Source organism: Bos grunniens, chromosome 5 (genome assembly GCF_055505025.1).
Source record: "Bos grunniens cultivar Pamir isolate PY7600 chromosome 5, Bosgru_T2T1.0, whole genome shotgun sequence".
Taxonomy (NCBI): domain Eukaryota; kingdom Metazoa; phylum Chordata; class Mammalia; order Artiodactyla; family Bovidae; genus Bos; species Bos grunniens.
Window position 1 is genome coordinate 39686303 of NC_141169.1, and position 25013 is coordinate 39711315.

Sequence of the window (25013 nt, forward strand, 5' to 3'; positions counted from 1 at the left end):
TTATAATTCATGGGGTTGCAAAGAGTTGGACATGGCTGAGTGACTAAGCACAGCACTGTGGGCAAGAATCCCTTAGAAGAAATGGAGTAGCCCTATACACAACAATAGAGTCCAAAATGCAGTACGTGGGTGCAATCTCAAAAATGACAGAATAATCTTAGTTCATTTACAAGGCAAACTATTCAACATCAGAGTAATCCAAGTCTATGCCCTTGGATTGATGCTGAAGAAGCAGACGTTGACAGGTTCTATGAGGACCTACAAGATATTCTAGAACTAACATCAAAATAAATAAATAAAAGCCTTTTTCATCATAGGGGATTGAAATACAAAAGTAGGAGGTCAAAAGATACCTGAAATAACAGGTAAGTTTGGCCTTAGAGTGCAAAATGAACTAAGGCAAAGTCTAACAGATTTGTCAAGAGAACATGCTGGGGATAGCCAACAGCTTTTGCAACAACCCAAGAGACTACTCTACATGTGGGTATCACCAGATGGTTAATATTGAAGTCAAATTGATTATATCCTTTGCAGCTGAAGATGGAGAAGCTCTATACAGTCAACAAAGCAAGACCAGAGGCTGACTGTGGCTCAGATCATGAACTCCTTATTGCAAAATTCAGACTTAAATTTAATAAAGTATGGAAAACCATTTAGCCATTGGGGTATGACCTAAATCAAATCTCTTATGATTATACAGTGGAGGTGATGAATAGATTCAAGGGATTAGATCTGGTAGACAGAGTATCTGAAGAACTGTGGACAGAAGTTTGTAACATTGTACAGGAGGCAGTGACCAAAACCATCTCAAAGAAAAAGAAATGTAGGGGGGAAAGTAGTTGTCTGAAGAGGCTTTACACATAGCTAAGGAAAGAAGAGAAGTGAAAGGCAAAGGAGAAAAGAAAGATATATTCAGTGGACTGAAGATTTCCAGAGAATAGCAAGGAGAGATAATAAGGCCTTCTTAAATGAACAATTCAAAGAAATAGAGGAAAACAATGGGATAGGAAAGATTAGAGATCTCTTCAAGAAAATTGGAGATACCAAGGGAACATTTCATTCAAAGATGAGCACAATAAAGTACAGAAATGGCAAGGACCTAACAGAAGCAGAAGCGATTAAAAAGAGATGGCAAGAAGACACAGAAGAAGTATATAAGAAAAGATCTTAATGACTGGGATAACCATGACGGGCATTGTAGGTGGCGCTAGTGTTAAAGAACCTGCCTGTCAATGCAAGAGACGTAAGAGACGCGACTTCAATCCCTGGGTTGGGAAGAGCCCCTGGAGGAGGATACAGCAACCCACTCTAGTATTCTTGCCTGAAAAATCCCATGAACAGAGAAGCCTGGAGGGCAACAGTCCACAGGGTCGCAAAGAGTCAGACATGACTGAAGCAACTTAGCAATGCATGCAAACAACCATGATTGTGTGGCCACTCACCTAGAGCCAGACATTCTGGAGTGTGAAGTCAAGTGAGCCTTAAGAAGCATAATTATCAACAAAGCTAGTGGAAGTGATGGAATTCCAGCTGAGCTATTTCAAATCCTAAAAGCTGATGCTGTTAAAGTGCTGCACTAAATATGCCAGCAAATTTGGAAAACTCAGCAGTGGCCACAGGACTGAAAATCCCAAAGAAGGCCAATGCCAAAGAATATTCAAACTACTGTACATTTGTGCTCATTTCACATGCTAGTGAATCCTTCAGGCTAAGCTTCACCAGGACATGAACTGAGAAATTCCAGATGTACAAGCTGGGTTTTAAAGAGGCAGAAGAACCAGAGATCAAATTGCCAATATTCACTGGATCATAGAGAAAGCAAGGGAATTCCAGAAATACATCTACTTCTGCTTCACTGACTTTGTGAAAGCCTTTGACTGTGTTGATCTCAACAAACTGTGGAAAATTCTTAAAGAGATGGAAGTACAAAATCGCCTTACCAGTCTCCTGAGAAACCTATGTGCAGGTCAAGAAGCAACTGTTAGAATCTTACATGGAACAACTGACTGGTTCCAAATGGGGAAAGGAGTATGACAAGGCTATATATTGTCATTCTGCTTATTTAACTTATATTCAGAGTACATCATGTGAAATGTTGCACTAGATGAATCACAAGCTGGAATCAAGATTTCTGGGAGGAATATCAACAACCTCAGGTATGCAGATGACACCACTCTAATGGCAGAAAGTGAAGAGGAACTAAAGAGCCTCTTGATGAGGGTGAAAGGGGAGAGTGAAAAAGATGACTTGAAACTCAGCACTAAAAAAAACCAAGATCATGGCATGTGGTCACATCACTTCATGACAAATAGAAGGGCAAAAAGTGGAGGCAGTGAAGATTTTATTTTCTTGGGCTTCAAAGTCACTGTAGACCATGACTGCAACCATGAAATTAAAAGACACTCACCCCTTGGAAGGAAGCTATGATAAACCCAGATGGCATATTAAGAGCAGCAACATCAATTTGCTGACAAAGGTCCAAATCATTAAAACTATGGTTTTTTCCAGTAGTCCTGAATTGATGCTACAGTTGGACCATAAAGAAGACTGAGTGAGAGAATCCCCATTAGGGATCAAAAGGATGCCATAGAGTCATCTGACACCTAAAGAAGAGAAAAAAGCATAAGAAAGCTACCTATTTCACAATCTTGCTTTGGGTCAATCCTGATGTATACTTTGATGAAGCTGAAGTTTTATTTGAGGTTTGAATGTCACATTTTAGATCAATTTACTAAAAATTATCGCTGATATTTTTATCACAGACTTCTAAAACAAAGCTTTAGAAATAGAAAAGAATTTTTTCTTGTGATGAGAACTCAAGAATAACTCTAACAACTTTCATATAGCGTATAGTCACACTGATTATATTTATCATGCTGTGCATTATATCCCTAGTACTCAGTTATCCTATAACTGGAAGCTTGTAGCTTTTGACTGCCTTCATCCAAGTCCCCCTTCATGTACCCTCTGCCTCTGGTAACTACAGATGAGATCTCTTCTTCTATGAGTTTGCTTGTTAGTTCTTGGTACACAACAGAGTGATTTGACATTTCTATATATTTAAAATATATTTAAAAATGATTACCATGGTAAGTCTAGTTATGATGTCTCACTATATAAAAATAATATATAATTACTGACTGTATTCCCCTGTACATTTTAGATCCATGCCTCATTTGTTTTGCAACTCGGAGCTTGTACCTCTTAAACTCTCTCACCTATTTATTTCCCCCTCCCATCCTCTATCCCTCTGGCCACCACCTGTTTGTTTTCTGTATCTGTGACTATGTTTCTGTTTTGTTATGTTTGTTCATTTTTTCAGTTTTTAGATTCCACCTATAAGTGAAATTATGCAGAATTTGTCTTTCTTTGTCTGACTTATTTCACTTAGAATAGTACACTTGAAGTCCATCCAAGTTGTCCAAAATGGCAAGATTTCTTTCTTTTCTATAGCCACATAATGTTGCATTGTATATACCATATCTTCTTTATTCACTAATCTATTGTTGGGTACTTTGGTTGCTTCCATATCTTGGATACTGTAAATGCAATGAACATAGAGGTGAATATATCTTTTCTAATTAATGTTTTCATTTACTTCAGATAAATACCTGGGAGTGGAATTGCTGGATTGAATGGTAGTTCTACTTATAATTTTTGAGGAATTTCCATACTGTTTTCTGGAATGGCTGTACCACTTTACATTCCCACCAACAATGTCTGAAGGTTCCCTTTTTTCCACATTCTTGCCAAGACTTGTTGCTGTTATCTTTCTCATGATAGCTATTCTGACAGGTATAAGATGATATCTCATTGTGGTTTTCATTTGCATTTCTCTGATGGTGAGGGATTTTTTGAGTATCTTTTCATGTGTCTGTGGGCCATTTGTATGCTTCTTTGGAAAAATGACTGTTCAGATTCTTTGTTGACTTTTTGATAGGGTCATTTGTGTTTTTGGTGTTGAGTTGTATGAGTTCTTGGTATATTTTGGATTGTATCAGATATATCATTTGCAAATACCTTCTACAATCAAGTAGGTGACCTTTTTGTTTTGTTAATAGTTACCTTTGCTGGGCAAAAGATTTTGATTTGATGCAGTCCACTTTGTTTACTTTTGTTTCTCTTGCCTGAGAAGACATATCCAAAAGAATGCTACCAAGATTGATTTCAAAGAGAAACATACTGCCTATGTTTTCTTCAAAAGGTTTTATGGTTTCAGGTCTTATATTTAAGAATATAAACGTCTGCAGACTAAAAGACGCTTTCTTGATTCCAAATTGTGCTTCATCCAGCCTAGCATTTCACATGATGTACTCTTTATATAAGTTAAACAAGCAGGGTGACAATATACAGCCTTAATGTACTCCTTTTCCTATTTGGAACCAGTCTGTTGCTCCAAGTCCAGTTCTAGCTGTTGCTTCCTGACCTGCATACAGATTTCTCAAGAGGCAGGTCAGGTGGCCTGGTATTCCCATCTCTTCCACGGTATATGAACATTCTTCATCAGTATGTGAACCATAAATTTACAGACGTTCAAGCTGGATTTAGAAAAGGCAGAGGAACCAGAGATCAAATTGCCAACATCCATTGGATCAAGTAAGAGAGTTCCAGAAAGACATCTACTTTTGCTTTATGGATTATGCCAAAGCCTTTGACTGTGTAGGTCATGACAAACTGTGGAAAAGTCTTAAACAGGGAGCAAGCGAGGAATGATATCAGCCTCCTCTTCTGAAGGGCCAGGTGCACTCAGCCATGGTGTCCAGTGTCGGGAGGTTTGGGACCCAAATGCACGTGGGGAAGGCTGCATCATTGTTCCCTGTGCTTGGCAGCTTCAAGGAACTCCTTGAGAAAAGGGACTTGGAGACATGTGGTAACAGAACAAACAAAATGAATAAATCACTAGGGCCCAACTGGATCAGAGGCAGCTCATGACATTGGAAACAGCAGATGGGGAAACCTCAACAGTATCTTTGGGTCAGAAAACAAGTAGTTTGGGCACCCAATGGACCCAAGCGGGGGACCACGTCTTCCCTTTAAAAACAGCCACTTAATTCAGTTACATGACTCAAAAATATGATACGCTAGTGAAAAAAGGAATGCACGTTATAGAGATCAGCTCACTCCCAGCTCTAGTCCCATTGAACTCTGTTGGTCAGACCTCCATGTGCAGTTCTGGGCATCACATGAAACCTTAATAAACTCTGGAAACATATTAAATCAACATGTCTTGATCCCCAACTCTCCTGATTCCTTGTTGTTACATGGTTCCTTCACCCCAAATCACTGACAATCATTGTTTCAAAAGAAGGGAAAATAAGAGCCTAGGAAAAAATGGGAAAGATATTTTTCAATATTGACTCAAATTTGACTTTTCTTGAGAGTATAGACAGGCAATAATCTTGAAAGCCAGACAAAAAGGAGCTGTAAATTTTCACATTCACCTTTAGATATCCAGGGTGGATTATGACAGTCTGAGCACAGAGCTATAAAAGAAAACAGATCTGAAGAAGTGGAGGATACAGTAAAAGGAAAGTTCTTGACATACTATGTTTAACACGGTGCAGAGCAGAAGAGCAGCAGTGTGGAGGGAGGGGTCTCGATGGAGGATTTGGGGTTAGTACTGTTGGTCACCTGTGTCCTCACAGGCTGAGCAGCATAACCAGAGATTCCTGCCTCTTCCAGTGGGGCATGGAGGGGATTAGGAAGCCTGTGGACCTGGCAGGGTCTGGGTCAAGTGGTGGACTTTGTAAGTGAAGGGTATAGGAAGGATCAGGCTTTTAGCAGAGGATGCTCACATAGACATAGAGACACTTGGACAATTGGACGCTCTGATACCACCCCAGAGGGCCAGAAACCAGATAAGTGGGACATCTCCACAGAGGACAGTGATGACACAGGTTGTCCTGAATGACTTCTTAAGTCCTTGCCCATCTCTACTGCCATTTGGATACAAAAGCCACCTCTGGATTTACACACTGTTTTGGGCAAGGTAGGGCAAGGGGATGGGAGTTGCTTTGAGAGGGGAGAAACACCTTTTTGGAGAGTTTTAACTTAGAATCAATTGAATATTGATGTGACTGAGATTCTGGGTTGTTCTGTTGTAACTCCATGTACCTGTGCCTGAAAAGCTCTCAATCTGTAAAACTGCTCAAGAATATCAGCAAAGTTTATAGGAAAAATAAGTTTAAATGCAAATCACTCAAAAAAAAACCTGTGTGCTTGGTTAACCAGAGCACTAACCAAACAATCTTGTCTATTTCAGGACTAACGTGGATTGCCTAGGACTGACTGGTGGTCTCAGGCTGCCTTAGGGAATCAGAATTCTAGGAAACAGTAGTGCAAGGGTATGGGCTTGTTGTGCTGCCAGAAGGCAGGTGAGCTGGAGTCCTGAGCATGGCAAAGAGCCCTTGGTGTAGATGTGAATTTAAGAGACAATTCTCAGTAGAGACCCATTTTTAATTCTCTTAAAGTACAGAGCAGAAGGCTTCTGCTTGTGTAGCTGTCAAGCTGAAAGTGTTTTCTTTTCTTGCTGATGGTTATAACTCTATTCCTGCTAATTCTGCTTCCCTTGTTTGGCAGGAATGGTGTATGAAGCAAAGTGACTTCTGCATTATATTGACATCATCTTCCTGCTAACCAATAGTGTATGAGTAATTGGTGTTATAAAAATGTGCATCATAGCAGAATAGTCTATATTTTCAGTTCAGTTCAGTCACTCAGTCATGTCCGACTCTTTGCGACCCCATGAATTGCAGCACCCCAGGCCTCCCTGTCCATCACCAACTCTCGGAGTTCACTCAAACTCATCCATCGAGTTGGTGATGCCATCCAGCCATCTCATCCTCTGTTGTCCCCTTCTCCTCCTGCCCCCAATCCCTCCCAGCATCAGAGTCTTTTCCAATGAGTCAACCCTTCACATGAGGTGGCCAAAGGACTGGAGTTTCAGCTTTAGCATCATTCCTTCCAAAGAAATCCCAGGGCTAATCTCCTTCAGAATGGACTGGTTGGATCTCCTTGCAGTCCAAGGGACTCTCAAGAGTCTTCTCCAACACCACAGTTCAAAAGCATCAATTTTTCGGCCCTCAGCTTTCTTCACAGTCCAACTCTCACATCCATACATGACCACTGGAAAAACCATAGCCTTGACTAGACGGACCTTTGTTGGCAAAGTTATGTCTCTGCTTTTCAATATGCTGTCTAGACTGGTCATAACTTTCCTTCCAAGGAGTAAGTGTCTTTTAATTTCATGGCTGCAGTCACCATCTGCAGTGATTTTGGAGCCCCCCAAAATGAAGTCTGACACTGTTTCCACTGTTTCCCCATCTACTTCCCATGAAGTGATGGGACCAGATGCCATGATCTTTGTTTTCTGAATGTTGAGCTTTAAGCCAACTTTTTCACTCTGCTCTTTCACTTTCATCAAGAGGCTCTTTAGTTCCTCTTCACTTTCTGCCATAAGGGTGGTGTCATCTGCATATCTGAGGTTATTGATATTTCTCCCAGCAATCTTGATTCCAGCTTGTGCTTCTTCCAGCCCAGCATTTCTGATGATGTACTGTGCATAGAAGTTAAATAAGCAGGGAGACAATATATAGCCTTGACATACTCCTTTTCCTATTTGGAACCAGTCTGTTGCTCCATGTCCAGTTCTAACTGTTGCTTCCTGACCTGCATATAGGTTTCTCAAGAGGCAGGTCAGGTGGTCTGGTATTCCCATCTCTTTCAGAAATTTCCACAGTTTATTGTGATCTACGCAGTCATAGGCTTTGGCATGTGAAGAAATAGTTAAATTTATTTGGAAAATCTAATTTTTCTTTTCATGATTAGGAAAGGAGCTTCTGAGTAAGACAAAAATAATTGTAGACAGCAAAATCTTTTTGAAAAGCATATCTGAGTCAACATCTGTGAACTCCGATTCAGCCACACACCTATTCAACTAGACATGGATTAACTAACCAGAGGGCAACTGGCATGTGGAAGGGGCCGCTGCCGCCTTATCTGAGGAACAGATGTCCGAGGCATTTAGCCTTAGGAGAAGAGACTCAGCAGAGATGTGACAGCTGTCTTCAAATATTCTAAGGGTTATGCTTTTGAAGAATGAGTTGTCTTGTATTATATGGCCATACTGCAGTGACTTTGTCTTAAGCTGAGAAAATCTGTTATGTTTTATTTCAGCAAAATCATTTATGAAATCACCCCAAGCACCTCCTGTAGACTTTCACTTTCCCTTTGAAGTACCTCCAGTAATCCATAAAATACAATTTGATAAGTCAGTGCTATGGAGAACAGAGCAAGGACCAGCAGGCAGACATTTCTTCCAGCAGATTATAACACTATTTAGAGGATATGTTTTGAATCTGAGTTGCTTATTTTGTATCATATTCTCTACCTGCTCAACTGGCATTTAAACTCACGCTTCTTCTTCTTCTTTTTTTTTTTTTTTTAAATGTCTGCACTATATGGCATGCAGGATCTTAGTTCCCCAAACAGGGATTGAACCCACACACGCTGCAGTGCAAGTGTGGAGTCTTAACCACTAGACCACCAAGGAAATGCCCAAATTCACATTTCTAAAAGAAAAAATCTGCATGCCTACCCTGTGTGAGACACTGTGATACTTCCATCTTACTTCAGCATCCTGAAAATTGTTCTGTGTTTCCCTGGCACATGTTCCATGTGAATTGGGAATTTTCTGTGCCTTCTCCGAGGACTGTTTTCCTTCAGTGGTTTGCCGTGTCTACCAGGAACACCACTGTGTCTAACACTCCTGGACACCACCTCTGGATCCACCTGGCACCTCTCACATCTAATGGGCACTTTTGCCTCTTCTGTGAGAATCACTTCATGATACCACTGTTTCTGCAGTCACTTCTCTTCCTAGTTGAGCATCCCTGTGACTTCCAGACCCAGTATCCTCTTGCTGGCACCATGATCATCCACCAGATTGTTTTAGATGCCAGGGCAGTTCCATTGTGAATAGAGGAAGAATGTTTATCCCTACGCTATACGTGGTTATAGGGGTCCTGAACCTGGGTAACTTGTGCCCAATGTCATAAAGTAGAGGTCCCAACCTGTCATGGTTTCCAGTCTTTTTGGCACTAGGGATCAGTTTTGTGCAAGACAATTTTTCCACGAAAGAGGGGTAGGATGGGGAGTGGTTCAGGCAGTAATGCAAGCTATGGTTCAGGTGGTAATAGGAGCAATGGGGAATGGCAGATGAAGCTTCACTTGCTCACCCACCACTCATTTCCTGCCATGGGCCTGGTTCTTAACAGACCAGGAACTAGTACCTGTTTTTGGCCCAGGGATTGGAGACCACTGTCATAAAGGATGTTCAATGATGCAGACATATTATCTTTTATCTCAGCCATCCTTTGTTTAGAGAACTCAGATATGAAAACAGAGTTCACAGACACATCCAAAAGACCCATATAAGGATGTATTCAGGATCACCCCTCCCTTCTGATGACCACGGCTTCTTTACTGGATCAAGACTCCCATTCTTGGCTCTGTTTTCTTTCTTTTTTAATCCATTAAATTTTCTATTTTAATTGGAGAATAATTACAATATGGTGATGGTTTTTGCCATACATCAACATGAACTGGCCACAGGTACCCATGTGTCCCCGAATCCTGAACCCTCCTCCCACCTCCCTCCCCACCTTATCCCTCTGGGTTGTCCCAGAATGCCAGGTTTGGGTCCCCTGATTCATGCATCTAACTTACGCTGGTAATCTATTTTACATATGGTAATGTACATATTTCAATGCTATTCTCTCAAATCATCCCACCCTCACCTTCTCCCACTGAGTCTAAAAGTCTGTTCTTCACATCCGTGTTTCCTTTGTTGCTCTGACTGTAGGATCGTCATTGTAGTATTTCTAATTCCATATGTATGCATTAATATACAGTATTAGTTTTTCTCTTTCTGACTTACTTCACTCTGTATAATAGGCTCCAGTTTCATCCACCTCATTGCAAAGGAACTGACTCAAATGCATTCCTTTTTATAGCTGAGTAATATTCCATTGTGTATACATACCAAAACTTCCTGTTTTCTCTTAGAAACCTCTTCTATTCATCACACAAGTACACATCAGGAAGGCAGATTCCATTGCCAGATATTCCCAGATATTGAATACATTGTGTAAAGGCTCTACTACATAATTATAAAAGGAATATATTTGCATTGTAGACAATTTGGAAAATATAAAACTATACTCATCGTTCTATCATACTTAATAATATAGACTGTATGGAGAGAAGGAGACCAGGTGTGAGATCATGTGTGAGGGAGAGAGATTTATTTTTACACACATAAGTTTGCATATTATTTTGCTGATTCTCTTCATAACAGTGACTGAAGGTTGTGCAGTTCTGTGTTTGCTCTGGATTTCAAGTGATGGGACGGTGGCTGGGCATTCTGACAGTGTGGCAAGAATACCCAAATGTTGGAGCCAGAGTGTAGTTTGTGTGGGAATACATACATGGCTTCAATGTGGTGATCAAGGGGAGGTAGAATTCTGTTAGCAAAATTTTAAGTACACGTGGAATACATTCTTTATATAAGGCAAAGAATCCTGTAACTTCAAAAGTGACATTTTAAATAGATTTAAAAATAATTTAAAGTACTTAGGTTGTACTTTGTTCACAAAATCTTTTACTCAATAGTAATTAGATGTATTCACAATCTTATTGGATTTGGGAATCCTTGCCAGGCATTAACGGTATCTCTTTCTGCTGCCAACCTCACTGTAAGCCTGGTAAGAAGAGATAGCTATTTCAGACAGAATTTCTTCAAAGGACTTTCTAACACATTCCTAACACTTACTCAAGTTATTCACTGTATTCAATCATTGACAAGAAAATATTCTTTGCCACATATAATCTGACTGCCCGCTAAGAGAGGCAGGCTCTGGTAACTGGATGAACAAATGTGATGGCGGTGATGATGCAAGTTTGGGACAGCTGAGAGAGAATAAGATTGCTTTGCATTAGGTACAGGAAAAGACTGAGAAGGAAAGAGTCCAGGAAAGAAAGGAGAGAATGAGTTAGAGGAAAATGGAAGTGGAAAGCCACTTTTGAGTGCAAATCAAGTAACCTGGAGGTGAGAAGACTTACTTGAGAAGGGTTGTAATTGGTTCCTTGACTGAGGCTGTGGAATTGAATAAGGGGCTTATTGTGTCACTGAACAAAACCTGGGTCCACTTGCCCATGTGCAGTAAGGTAAGTCTACTGACTTCCTTATATTGACTTCCTCCATGGCCTTCAGGGAAAGGTTTTAAAGACAGGGTGAGGGAAGGGAGTTGTGTGGTATGTGACCAGTGTGTGGACATTCTTCTGATTGGTTGGTGGTGAGGTAATGGGGAGTCAATATCATTAAAATTCTGGCTCCAACCTGTCTGGGGTCTACATCTTGTGGACTTCCTGCAGTTAACTTCTTCAACCTGGTGAGGGTTTTGGTGTTTGCAAATTAGCTCAAATGACAGAGCTCAGAATATTATCTATAGCCCTTGAGGAAGAACTAAAGGTTCTTGACTTTGTTTAATGGTTAAACTATTATTAATTTGTCTTGCTTGACTGTTTTCTTTTGGTTCTGCATGTTGCCACTTCTCTGATTAAATTTGTTCTTTGGAACTTGGGGGAGGCCTAGAAGGCTAAGATTTTCTATACACAGGAGGCAGGCAGACCTGTTCTGGGAAAGCCTCGTAGGGTCTTGCTTGGTTTCAGTCACACTCTACTTGTCTTAGTTCAGGCTGCTATACCAAAGTCACATGATGGAAAGAACTCTCTGCTGTCTGTTTTATAAGGCAATAATCTCATTCATGATGGCTTCCCAGGTGATGCAGTAGTAAAGAACCCTGCCAACATAGGAGATGTAAGAGATATGGGTTTGATCCCTGAGTCAGGAAGATCTCCTGGAGTAAGAAATGACAATTCACTCCAGTATTCTTGCCTGGATAATCCTAAGGACAGAGGAGCCAGGAAGACTATAGTCTATAAAGTCACCAAGAGTTGGACATGACTGAGCAACTAAGCATAATCTTATTCATGAGGGCTCTACTCTCAAGACCTAATCACCTCCCAAGGACCCCACCTCCTAATACCATCACCTTGGGGGTTAGAATTTCAACATATGGATTTGGGGAGAGGACCCTCTACTTCATTGCATTTTTCCTTTTCGACAGGTAAGAATGACCTCTTGGTGTCGAATATTTAACACTGTATGGAACAAGAGAGGGAAGGAGAGAAGTTATAAGAACCATCAGACTCCCTTCTTCCTACCCTCCCAGCCTCTGTTATCCTGACTGGCTTTTCTTCCTTACTTTCCTCTCCATCTCCTCCAGCTCTGCCTCCTCCCACTCTGCAATCTAAGCTCCATCCTTCCTGATGTATTAAACTTGCCACGTTTTCTTAAACATTTTTTCTTGGCACTTGTTCTCTTATTCCTCTGCCTAGAACATTTTGTCCCCAACCTCCACTCTCTACCTTGTTGGTTCTTATTAACACTTTGAGTTTCTATTCAGATATCACAGCTTCTGAAAAATTATGTTCACTCTCCCCAACTCCCTAAGGTAAGTGCTCTTCTACCACTGTCCATTACACTTGCTCCCTGCTTTAATTGCCCATTTCCTCCACTAGGCTCTAAGTTCTCTGATGGCTGGAACAAACCATGCCTGTCTGATCTTTATAGTCCCAAAGCCTAATATGTATCCAATAAGCATCAAATGTGTCGAAAAATAAGTAACAGTGAATGAATGATGGTGTTAATCAATTTCCCCTCCATGCTTGATACTCTTTTCTTGTATCAAGCAGATTTCAGTCAGAAAACAAACAAAACCCCCATAAAACCTAACCGAGCTAGATATTTAAAACAGAGAATATGCCATTTTCTCACTTTTTTATCCTTCTTCAGAGAAGTTTCAATGAATGCAAGTTTTCTGCAAACAGAGAAGGAATCTTCTTTAGAAAGAAATTACTGTTAGAGTATATCATATTTCTATTGTAGACAGAACTCCGTTTTGGTAATGAAAGCATATAGAACTCTATTTCCACTTTAAAAGCAATATTAGAATTTTTGTTAACAGAAATTACCCCACCCTCACTGTTGGTGTTCAGAATTCTAAGGAAGGGTATAGTTAGGTGAGTGCTGGATCTCTGAAGGTGGAGTACCAACTAGTGAGTGCTTGGACTTCATGACCTCCATGATCTAGCAGGTACAAACTGTGGAGTGGGGCCAGGCCCAGTGTTGAGGGAGCAGGATGTGTTAGTACTAGAACAACCAAGAATCCCTAGCTTCACTATTGCTGGTACATGAAGGGGCATGGAAAGGCTGCTGTTGGAAGTATTGAGGAAGTTGGAGGCTGGTCTCAATCTGTGTTTGCTGGAGCTTCGCTAAAAGGGACTGAAAACAGGAGGAATGTCCCTTCTTTCCTCTTGGCACTGTCCAATCCTTTGGCGCCTCCCTTAGCAGAACCTATTAGAATGTCTACTGGGAAGCTAATATGAAGAATGGATTGTGCAGATCTATGCTCAGGTACAGAAGCACTTGGGACGCTGAGAAAATAGGTCAATAACTGGTACTGTCTATCCCCTCAGCTAACCAGCATCCATAGTCTTTCAATGAAGATAAGAGTTTTATGATACAATTATTTTTCATACAAACCAAGACTGTAGTCTCTCTCCAAAGGATACATTTCTACAAAAATCATATGCACATCTATTTGAATATTCTGTTAATGTAAAGACAAAATTAAAGATTCATTTCATCAATGGTGAGTGAAGTGAGTGAAGTCGCTCAGTCGTGTCCGACTCTGTGCGACCCCATGGACACCAGGCTCCTCTGTCCATGGGATTTTCTAGGCAAGGGTACTGGAGTGGGTTGCCATTTCCTTCTCCAGGGGACTTCCTGACCCAGGGATCGAACCCAGGTCTCCCACATTGTAGACAGACGCTTTATGGTCGGAGCCAATAGGGAAGTCAAAGTAATATAATAGGAGAAAGGATGTATGGGGAAAAGCATGACTTAACTTTAGCAATGTCTATGCTACAAACATGGTAGAAAATATTTATAATAACGACATTTTTGTAATTGTTCATAAGGCCATGACTGATATTTATAACTTTCTTTCCACTATTTTATGTTCCCTTTATCCTAAGCTAGCAACTCAGGTAGTAAAGCCTCTTTACTGGTAGCAGGACTTGAACATTCATTCCTAAAAGAGTCAAATTCCCAGAAGTCATTATTTTAGTAGGTTAGTGTAGATTTCCACAAATTTTATACCTAGACATGGAAGTACTGAGACAGTCATAAAAGAATATAATTTCCAAACAGTCCTTTCTGCCCCCAAGAAGTGCTCATGCTCGTGCTTCATCACTTCAGTCGTGTCCGACTCTCTGCGACCCCATGGACCATGGCCAGCCAGGCTCCACTGTCCATGCGATTCTCCAGGCAAGAATACTGGAGTGGGTTGCCATTTCCTTCTCCAGTGATCAAGTATGAAGTGAGTGAAGTGAAGTCGCTCACTCGTGTCGGACTCTTTGCGACCCCATGGACTACAGCCTACCAGGCTCCTTCATCCATGGGATTCTCCAGGCAAGAATACTAAAGTGGGTTGCCATTGCCTTCTCCAGCCCCCAAGAAGAGCAGAACCCAAATTTCCCAGCAGTAGGTGAGACTGTTTTTGAGTCTTTTGATTCAGTAGCATGAAAAACCTGAACGGTCAGAGAAACACAAGTGGAATCATATTTCCCTGGGAATAAAGATCCTTAAACCAGAAAACCCAACATTGTAGAGACAGAAAAAAAAATTAACTCAGTAGATTAAAAGGTGTATTTATAGGAGGGTCTGTTCCCAGATTCTAGCCCTTGATTCTGCCTGTGGGCTAAATTACACCGTATGCTGGTTGCTGGTTGAAAGCAAGTGTTTCATCCTATAGGATAGAACCTGATTTTTTTAGGGTTTTCTCTCTCAACTGGCTTTTAATTGGCATTCCACTGTTTGATCAGAGCAACTACTTCTAGGTGATGTGGTACCTGGTAAGACTAGTAGATTCCATTGGCATGGGTGCTTCTTTCACCATGAAATAAGTTCCTTGCTTAAAAGCAATGTTGTGTGGGATACCATCATGGTGAATAGGCATTATGTGAGTCCAGGGATAATGTTATGGGCAGAAACATTACAGATAGGGAAGAGAAATTCATACTCTAATATGAGAACATTTCAATCAGCAAAGTGGCTGCCTCCTTTGCTGAAGCTTTCCGATATAAATAATCCATTACTAAGTAGCTCTCTGGGTTCTGTGCAAATGATAGTCTATTAAGGCCTGAGTTTCGATCTAACAATAGGTAGGGTAGACAATTATAGTGGTTGCTAGAGCAGCTTTGGAGAGTGGAACTCCATGATCCTGAAAAAAAGTGCAAGTTGCTCAATTGTGTCTGACTTTTTGTGACCCCCTGTGTAGCCTGCCAGGCTCCTCTGTCCATGGAATTTTCCAGGCCAGAATACTGGAGTGGGTAGCCGTTCCCTTCTGCAAGGGATTTTCCCAACCCAGGGATTGAACCCCAGTCTTGCACTGAAGTAGATTCTTTACCATCTGAGCTACTAGGGAAGCCCAAGAATACTGTAGTGGGCAGCCTATCCCTTCTCCAGAGGATCTCCCTGATCAGGGAATTGAACCAGGGTCTCCTGCATTGCAAGTGGATTCCTTATTAACTGAGTCATCAGGGAGGTAAGCTCCTTCATAACCTCCATCTGTGCCATTAAGAACTCGGCAATGACTGGGGAAAGAGGTTACCTGCCATAGAACAGATCATTTTTAATATCTGTACACTGAGAACCTCTTCTGTGTCGGATGTCCTTTGATAATCCTATGAAGTGCTAACTTCATGAAGGCATTGAAAAATAAATTAGTGAATCAAGCACTGCTACTGCTGCTAAGTCACTTCAGTCGTGTCCGACTCTATTCGACCCCACTGACGGCAGCCCACCAGGCTCCCCCATCCCTGGGACTGTCCAGGCAAGAACACTGGAGTGGGTTGCCATTTCCTTCTCCAATGCATGAAAGTGAAAAGTGAAAGTGAAGCTGCTCAGTCGTGTCCTACCCTCAGCAACCCCATGGACTGCAGCCTACCAGGCTCCTCTGTCCATGGGATTTTCCAGGCAAGAGTACTGGAGTGGGGTGCCATTGCCTTCTCCGAATCAAGCACTAGCACTTTTCAAAAGCTCAGTAGATAATGCCTCTGTAGGTCAGGATAACGGTGGAAGATGTTGTCATTATGACACACCAGCACTTATTTCCAGAAATAAAGTATCAGCAGAGTAGAAGCAGTAAATAGCAATAGGAATATAATGATTATCAGGATAAGTGGACCTAAAAGGATCTTTGGCGGTGGCTAATTCATCATATGTCCAGAGGTATGAAAGAAATGGGCAGCCTACCAGAGTAGTACTTGAAAAATTCTTTGCAACTGGAAAAATTCTTAGTCTCATGGGCAGAAATCTGACTTGAATTGTGTAGTAAGAGATTCATGGCTCTTACCTGGTTCTGTGTTCTAGCCTGTCTGCAGATGCTGAACTTCTTTTCTTCTCTTTTGTTTTTTGTTGCATTCTCAGTATTTTTTAAGTGAATGGATGTATGAATAAATGAATGGATATAAATGGATGGTATAAAAATGTGAAGGAGAAGCTGCTAGGATTTGTTGGTTTAATTAGAAAAATGGGTTGAGTAATATTCCATTGCGTATGTATACACCACATCATCTTTATCCACTCATCTACTGATGGACACTTGGTTTCTTTTGTATATTGACTATTGCAAATCTGTGATGAACATAGTGGTGTATACAAAACTTTGAATTAGTGTTCTCATTTTCTTTGGATAGATACCCAAAAGTGGAATTTCTAGATCATATGTTCATTCTATTTTTAATCTTTTGAGGAATTTCTATACTGTTTTCCATAGTGACTGCACTAATTTACATTCCCACCTACAGGGTGCAAAGGTTCCTTTTCCTCAACAATCCCACCAACACTTGTTATTTGTTGTCCCTTTGATAAAAGCCATTCTGACTGTCATTTGTAGCAACACAGTTGAATCTAGAAGGTATTATGTTAAGCTAGATAAATCAGACAAAGGCAAATACTATATGATTTCACTTATATGTGGAATCTAAAAAACAAACAAACAAAGCAAGAAGCAAACTCATAGACAACAAACTGGTGGTTGTCAGAGGGGCAAGGGGTTGGCGGAATGGAAATGGATGAAGAGGGTTAAGAGGTACAAATTTCTAGTCAGAAATAAACGTCATGTTGTAATGTACATCACAGGAAATATGCTTAACAATACTGTAATACCTTTGTGCGGTGACAGATGGTTACAACACTTACTATGGAGATTATTTTGTGATGTATATAAATGTCAAATCACTATGCTACCCATCTGAAACTATTATCGTATGTCAACTATACAGCAATTAAAAAAATGGGTTGAAGCCCCAACTTGAAGCATTAGATGCACGGGAAAATGATGATAGTGTTAATAAACACAGTAAATTTAGGGAAAGCAATTCATAAACGATGGCAGGGGGTACAAATATAAGGAATTCGGCTTTTAGAGCTGAATCCAAGAATTATTGCAAATCTTTTGCAAAAACTTTCAAAGGTCACCCAGAATCAGCTTTTCACTTATTATCTTGATAAACAAGCCATTCATTTGGGGGAGTCTTGGTTCTATTGTGATACATACAATAGAGATGATCTGTGTGATATGTGTTATGTTAGTCTCAGGCTGACACTCCCATCCCTAGATCCCTACCCCTGCCTCATATATATTACCTTTTGTGGCTAAGCGGAGCAGACAGATAGAAATGTTTACACAGAGAACTCTTCATTACCTCTGACAGACATATTTTAGCCGCACAGCTTCTAACCCCAGTCCCTGGAAGACTGCCCAGCATTGTTGCCAGGTATCATTGCCATGGAAACCACAGACCCTCCCCCTAGGGTGAGACACAAAGGCGAAGGCAGTGTAATAAGGATTTTTTTAAAGGCTCTGGTCCCTCTGATTTTACACCAGACAGGACTGTACATGTGTCCCTCTGTCCTTCTGGGGGCCACAGGGAAAGCAAGCCTGTAGAGCTGGGGTTACTAGTCAGGCTTTCAGAAACAGAAGAACCTGGGAAAATCCCACTCAGGAAGCAGGGTCACAAATTACTCTTCAGAGCATAAGAATGTTATTTTCCTCTAAATATAAAGCAACTGTGGTTGTCACTTATTTTGAAAAGGAATGGTATCAACTGAGCGTTTGACATTGTATAGATAACTTCAGCGAAAATGACTTTTCTATGCCAGACATTAACTCAACCATATAAAAGTATTACCTTGGCCCCTTACACTGAAGGTGGGGGGTGGTGGTCATCAATAAGGGTCGTTGCCTAGCACAGGATTTCTCACCTTGGAGCCAGTAGTAATATTAGTATTGTATTGTCCTCTTGGGCTGGGCTGTGGTGACAGAGGGTGAGTACACGTGCAGTCATGGAGCTGGGCACTGGAGTATGTGCATAAGATTCTTTGTAAACCGCATCTCTATAAAATACTCTCCTTAAATTTAAAAAGCAAAAGAGGCAAAAAGTGAAAAAAATATCGTTAGCATGAAAAATGAAAAGCAAAGTATTGTAAAATATTCAAAGCAAAGATTTTTTTCCCTCTAATTTGCTATTTTTTTGAAAAGTGGATTTAAGGTGTAGCTTCCTACAACCATACAACTTTAATCTTGAAACTTCAGTTGCAACATTTAAAACAATGTTTTTCTCTGAGTTACTAAGGACCTTCATTATGCTAAGGACTTGGGGGTACTGCACACATACTCACTGAGCAGGTCCTCTGGGATGAAGTTTAAATGCTTTCCTTTAAACTTGCCTGTCCCCCCATGCACTCTGCTCCCACCCCAATAAGGTGGGTGGTACTTCACTGCTCACATCCCTGGACTGGTCTCTGAACATGGCATGTACACGTGGCTGCTCTGCCTGGTCCCTGCTTCTCTCCTGATGCTTGGAAGTAAACTATGATGAATCCACACTAAAGTTCTAAGTGAAATTCTGAAGTTAGTCAGTAACATCAGTCATTATCTTGCTCATTTTTCAATTTCCTGTCTTCCCCAAGCAACCACCCTTGTGGTTATTATCACAGTGTGAGATGGAACCTTCCTGAATGAGGGCATCCTCAATCCTGACGATTTCTTCCCTTCTGGCCTGTTCTAAGTTTTACTTTGTTCTGTCTTCATCTCTATTATCTGTTCTAAATATAGCACCTAATACATGATGTTTCCATCAATTTTAGTTTGTTTTCTCCAATTGTTTCCTCCTTCTTCCTCCTTGCTCTCATCCTCCTTGATATTCATTCTACATTCTTATCACAACTAAAACCCATTTGTTGTTTCTAAACACTCACAAAATTGAAGATTTATATTCCATTCTTTCAAATCTAAGATATAAAGCATGAGAAAGAATTTGGCCATTTAAAGAGGGAAAGAATTGCACCTGGGGGAGAAAAAAAACACGTGGATAAGGATCTTGCTGTGAACATGTATCGTATCATAGTCTGTTATAGAAAATAAAAGAAGGCTAAAGTGGATATGGTGAGGGTGGATTGGAGATGTAGTCAGACAGAAGGGAGGGACAGAATCACACAGGTTGAATAGGAATACATGGAAGAAGAGGGTCTTCTATTTTGGTTCTAAGATCATCCTGGCAGGCAAGTGGAGAATGGGATGGGTGAGAGAAGAAATAAAGGAAATAAGATAGGACGCGACTATCACATGGGATGGAGATGACAAAGGCTGAACTGTGGGACTTCAATAGAGGTGAGCAGAGAGCATGACCTCTTCACCTGCTTGGAACTGTAAACTGGCAGGGTATTGATGAGAGGAGCTAAGCAATGAAGAAAGAATATCTCCTAGGTTTCTTCTGGCTTGTGAATGGAATGAACAATGGTATCTTTTACTGAGAAGAGAAAGACTCAGGTGAAGGAAGGTCACTTTGTGGAGTTGTTTTAGAAAACTGTGAGACATCCAAGGCAAGGTGAAACTGAGCAGGACTCTGTGGGGCTCCTGGGCACAAAAGCCTTTCTGTGTCTCCGATTTCTTTCTTTTATTTTTTAAATTTGATTGTTTTATTTCCCCATTTCTTGATTATAGGAAATAGACTTCTTTTCCGGTTTTGTGACCATCCCTGAGCGCCAAAAGACAGATTCAAACAAGTTGCTAATCAGTAAAGGGAGGTGGTATAGACAAGAGAGAAACAGTCAAGAACCAGTAGTGCAGACTTGGGGCAGGGTCCTGGTTCCCCTCAAGAGATACATGTAGCAATATGTTTGAGCTGTTTTGTGGATATTAAAACTCCCACCAGGTGGGAGAAGTTAACTGTATGCTGTCCATAAGTGTGTAGATCCCAGACCAGTTGGAACCAGAGGGTTGCTGATGCTGACCACTTATCTCACCACCAACTAGTTAAAAGAATGTCCATGCGCTGATTACACCCTCCACTTTGAATGATTATTCTTTAGGTCAGGACACACAGTTTTGAGGGCATAATCCCACTATGGCCCCCTCTGCCTGGCAAAGCAATAAAGCTATTCTTTTCTACTTCACCTAAAACTGTATGTCTGAGATTTAATTAAGTGGTGGTGTACAGAGGATAGTTTCAGTATCAAAGGTATCAACTAGGCAATTTTTCAGTTTCTAAGTCATTTCCAACTCTTTGTGACCCATGAACTGCAGCATGCCAGGCTTCCCTGTCCTTCACCATCTACCAGAATTTGCTCAAACTCATGTCCATTGAGTCAGTGATGCCCTCCAACCATCTCATCCTTTGTCGTCCCCTTCTCCTCCTGCCATCAATCTTTCCCAGCATCAGGGCATTTTCCAATGAGTCAGCTCTGCACGTTAGGTGGCCAAAGTATTGGAGCTTTGGCTTTAGTGTCAGCCCTTCCAGTGAATATTCAGGGTTGATTTCCTTTAGGATTGACTGGTCGGATCTCCTTGCAGTCCAAGAGACTCTAAAGAGTCTCCAGTACCACAATTCAAAAGCATCAATTCTTCAGCACTCAGTCTTTATGGTCCAGCTCTCACACACATACATGACTACTGTAAAAACCATAGCTTTGACCATATGGACTTTTATTAGCAAAGTGATGTCTCTGCTTTTGAAACTAGGCAATACAGGAGGCAATTCTAGAGCTCAGGAAATTCTCAAGACTGGAGACATAAATGCGAAACTCATCTCAGGATACAGATGGTATATTCAATGATGGAAACTGATCAAACTACCTTATGCTTCAGCCTATAAAGACATTTTTTTTGGTTTTAGCAATGCAGAGGTCTTTGATGACCTTGGCAGTCTCAGTGGAGGACAGGGATAGATGATGCTATGTGGTGGGGTATGAATTACATGGGAGATGAAGTTGAGACAGCCTTTATAGACAGATTTTTTTTTTTCAGAAATTTGGTTATGCAGTGGAGAAGAGGATTGGATCAATGGCTGGATATGGGTGTGGGAATATGTGTATGTATATATGTGTGTTATATGTAATTTTAAAAAGTGAGAGATATATAAGAATACTCATATAAATACAAATTAGAGTAAGAGAATAACTGGCGGCGGGGGGGGGGGGGGTGGTGGTAACTGAGGGAGCCAAATCTTTGAGAAGAGGGAAGAGGTTAGATGCAGTTGCCCTTTGACAAAAGAAGGTTTCTTTCCCATTGTGAAAGTGAAAGTTGCTCAGTCTTATCTGACTCTTTGCCACCCTGTGGACTATACAGTCCATGGAATTCTCCAGGCCAGAATACTGGCATGGGTGGCCTTTCTCTTCTCCAGTGGATCTTCCCAACCCAGGGATCAAACTCAGGTCTTCCACATTGCAGGTGGATTCTTTACCAGCTGAGCCACAAGGGAAGCCCAAGAATACTGGAATGGGTAGCCTATCCCTTCTCCAGGGGATCTTCCCAACCCAGGAATCAAACCAGGGTCTCCTGCATTGCAGGTGGATTCTTTACCACCTGAGCTATCAGGGAATCCATTGTACCACTGTACCAGGAGTAAAAAAGATGACTCTGTGGGTAATTAATGTGGTAAATTTGGGGTGGGCAGATATAGGACATCACATCTGATGGCTTACACTTCCTTAGAGTATATGCCAGTATATGCTGTGAGTGGATTGGGGTGTGATAGAGTTGAAGACAGTGAAGGAGATATGAAACATAGAGTAGGGGGAAATGTGAGTCTAATGGGAAATGGGATAGGCTTTGGGGGCAGCACTGACTAGTCAACTACCTTGAGTAATTTTCCCCATCAACATGCAAATTCCTAGCATAGAAAAGGTGGTTTCATCCTTAAGTGGTGGAGAGAGAAAGAGCAAGCTCTCTGAAACCTTCTCTTAAAAGGGCACTAATTATATCCTGAAGACTCCACCATTATGAACTCTTCTAACCTTAATTACTCATCGAACATTAAAGGCCCGTCTCCCAATACTATCACATTGGAAGTTAGGGCTGTAATGTGTAACTTTAGGGACATTATTCAGTCCATAACAGAAGGTGAGCTTCTGGCAATTGATTTGAGAACAAAGACCCGCCCATATAGCATCCTCCAATCCTGACAGATTTCCTAAGAGACATCCTCTCCCAGGTGATCTCATTTCCCAGAGTTATGTGAAGGAGGATGAGAGCTTCTGTGGACACCACAGAGGAAGAATTTAATACACTGGAGACTCCATCTCACTTCTCAAGGAATGGCCATTCTCCTGTCACTTTTAGACTGGAATGTGAACTGTGAACCACAAAAAGGAATAAACAAAGGGGCTGTATCTTAATGGCATTTGGACTTTCTTTTTTCAATTTTGCAGATTCTTCTTTCATGTTGAATGGAGGAAAAAATGGGTCTGCTGCCAACAGCTGGGTGAAATGGGAGCCATGGGACATCCACATGGCTGTCTTATGGCTGACTCTCAATAACAGCACCAGGGCTGGCCTTACAGGAGAAAGGAGCTGGGATTCTGGAGCTTGAATGATGTTCCTCCTGAGTTGCTTCCTCCTTCCTTCTCTTGTCCATCTGTAACCACTGTTGCTAATTCTGCTAAAACACTCCCTAGGGCTAATCCCTTGTTAAATCTTTCTTTCTTTTTTTTGGGGGGTGGGGGGGTCATGCTGTGCCATGTGACATGTGTAATATTAGTTCCCCTGCCAGGGAAGGAATCCATGCACCCTTGCATTGTAAGTGTGGAGTCTTAACCACTGGCCTGCCAGGAAAGTTACAAATGAAATAAAGATATTTCATTTGTGATGATGACAAGACTTAAAATTTTTTCAGATTGTAAAATTATTATTTTCAGAAAATTCAGGAAATGTTGGAGAAAGCAATGGTAACCCATTTCAGTACTCTTGCCTGGAAAGTCCCATGGACAGGGGAGCCTGGTAGGCTGCAGTCCATGGGGTTGGTAAGAGTTGGACATGACTGAGCATCTTCACTTTCACTTTTCACTTTCATGCATTGGGGAAGGAAATGGCAACCCACTCCAGTGTTCTTGCCTGGAGAATCCCAGGGACGGGGGAGGCCTGGTGGGCTGCCGTGTATGGGGTCGCACAGAGTCAGACACAACTGAAGCGACTTAGCAGCAGCAGCAGCAGGAAATGTAGAGTAGCATGAAGAAAAATAAAAATCGCTTTCCATTCTATCTTCTAGCAGTAACTAGTGGGTGTTAATATTTGATGTAGTCCTTGCAGACTTTTATCTCCAAGGGTATATGTTTCTTTGCCCTGATAATAAAATGGGGGTCAAACTATATAGTACTGTGTGTTAAGCTTTCGGGCTTCCCTGGAGGTTCAGATGGTAAAGAATTCACTTGCAATAAGGGAAACATGGGCTCAAACCCTGGGCCAGGAAGATCCCTTAGAGAAGGGATAGGCTACCCTCTCTAGTATTCTTGCCTGGAGAATTCCATGGACAGAGGAGCCTGGGGGGCTACAGTCCCTGAGGTTGTAAAGACTGAGCGACTAACTTTCATTCTGCTTTTAGGCTCTTACAGTGGTTTCTCTAATGCTTACAGGAAAAGGAACTACTCCTTGGTCTACACTCAATATCTTTATAGCTGTCTCCAACCCACTTTTCTGGCCTTAGCCAAACTAGTCCCTAAAGCCAGATGGGTTAACTCATTTGGACCTGTCTGTGCTCTGTACTAGTTCTATTACTGCTCACCTAGAATGACTTTCATATTCTCTTCACATCCCAGAAGCTAGTTATCTTTCAAAGCCTAGACACAGCACCTCCCCTATGACGTTTCCCTGGAAGTCAATGCAAGTGACTTCCTCCCTTCCAAATTTCCCCAGCTACTCTCTTGGCTTGGCATGCTTCCCCCAAGATGGCTCAGTCCTCACATCTTTTAGGTCCTTACTCCTTGAAATGAAATTCCTGAGACTGTAACTACATTTGCATCACAACCTCTCCACTTCTCTTTCCTGTTTCGTTTTTCTTCAGAGCCCTTACATTACCTGATATTTGATGTTTTGACTTTATAGTTTTTGATCAATCAGTGGTTTTTCTACCACCACAAAACTGTAAGCTTTATGCAAATAGGATTTTTCCCTCTTTGGTTCATTGCTGTATCCTTAGTGTCTAAAGCAGTGACTGCCACATAGTAGACACCCCAGAAATATTTAAGAGAAAGAAGAAAGAAAGAAGAAATAATTTTGAACTTAGAATATCACTGTTTTATTTTTCATGAATGTGTACATTAAGTTCAGTCTCTCAGTTGTGTCCAACTCTTTATGAACCCATGGACTGCAGCATGCCAGGCTTCCCTGTCCATTGCCAACACCTGGAGCTTGCTCAAACTCATGTTCATTGAGTTGGTGATGCCATCCAACCATGTCATCCTTTGTTGTCCCCTTCTCCTCCTGCCTTCAATCTTTCCCAGCATCAGGGTCTTTTCCAGTGAGTCAGTTCTTTGCATCAGGTGGCCA